General features: G+C 33.0%; 1 pseudogene; it reads right to left on the bottom strand.

Annotated features, from left to right (window-relative positions):
* Window positions 1–576: 576 nt before the first annotated feature.
* Window positions 577–1290, bottom strand: LOC124893463 (annotated as a pseudogene).
* Window positions 1291–1335: the final 45 nt, after the last annotated feature.

Genomic DNA, 1335 nt, shown 5'->3' on the forward strand with positions numbered 1-1335 from the left:
AAATTTAATATGTTCGGACTAGTTCTATGCATTGAATGCATTTATTTAATTTTTGGTTAAAGTTGATGCAAAACATTAAAGTGTATCTGTGTTTATTTTGACTGAATTTTTGTTTATTTTGACTGAATTTGGGTTCAAAACATTAGTGTGCAGATTTTGTGCTATTTTGGTGACTATTTTTTGATATTTCTTCCAACTGTTTTGGTGGCTGTATTGGATTATTAAATGAGTGCAGAAATTCTGGTTTGACTGGTATTTTTGTTTTGGTGGTTGTTGTTATTCTGGTTGTTGTTACATCAGCAATAGATTTATTTATACTACTCATTTGCAAAGAGTTATGCAGTTTGGCTAATGACAGATATGCATTAATGCAGGTATGTTGTAATTGGTAATGAGCCATTTCTTCTAAACAGATTATATATCACGTAATGCAACGCTACAAAAGTTTAACCAATTAATTTAAGGGAACGAAAAAAAGGATAAGAGAAACAACTCTAAATAAATTTTAAAAGAAAATTATTCATTAATCAAACTCACAACATTTTCTTGCTTACAACTGCAAAGATAAGACCCACAACTCAGACAATTACAGACGCATAATTCAGATTACCAAAAATATAATTGACAAAGGACTTTCAACAAAACAACAGTTGATCTACATGCCCTTGTTTAACCAAAGATGTCAATCGCCTTCACGTCAGGTTTCTTCTCCTCGTCTTTTGGAACAGTTACAGTGAGCAATCCATTCTTTATAGTTGCCTTAATTTCCCCTATTTTCGTATTATCCAGCAGTCTAAATCTCCTTAAAAACTTCCCACTGCTTCTTTTCATACGGTGCCACTGAACATTCTTCTCCTCTTATTCTATGCTCCTCTCACCAGTTATCTATAAAATCCTTCTTCAATTTCAGCTTTCACTTCATCTTTCTTGAAATAGGGAAGCCTTCAATGGATCAGATAAGTCGAGGAAGAATGGGTCAAAGATGTTGCTCCTACGACCACCGAAGAAGCTTCGAATCAGAGAGAAAATGATAGTAGTGTTTAATTTGCTGATATAAATAAGAGAAAATGTAGTGCACTTTATAATTTGCTGATAAAACTTGTTTTCTACTTCCGTATTATATGCTACTACTATCAGGTAAAGACCGACCAAAGGCATATGAAATCATTAGTGGTTATAGAAAAATTTGGTGTACCGAATTCATATCGTGGTGTTGTTTTTAGTTCCTGCAGAGCAGGAGAAATCTCTTTTAGCAACAATTCATCACTATTTATCCCAAAAGATAACCTATATTATGGTCACAATAGTGGCATCATCAAAGAAAATACATGAATA

Source organism: Capsicum annuum, unplaced genomic scaffold (assembly GCF_002878395.1).
Source record: "Capsicum annuum cultivar UCD-10X-F1 unplaced genomic scaffold, UCD10Xv1.1 ctg59952, whole genome shotgun sequence".
In the NCBI taxonomy this organism is placed as follows: domain Eukaryota; kingdom Viridiplantae; phylum Streptophyta; class Magnoliopsida; order Solanales; family Solanaceae; genus Capsicum; species Capsicum annuum.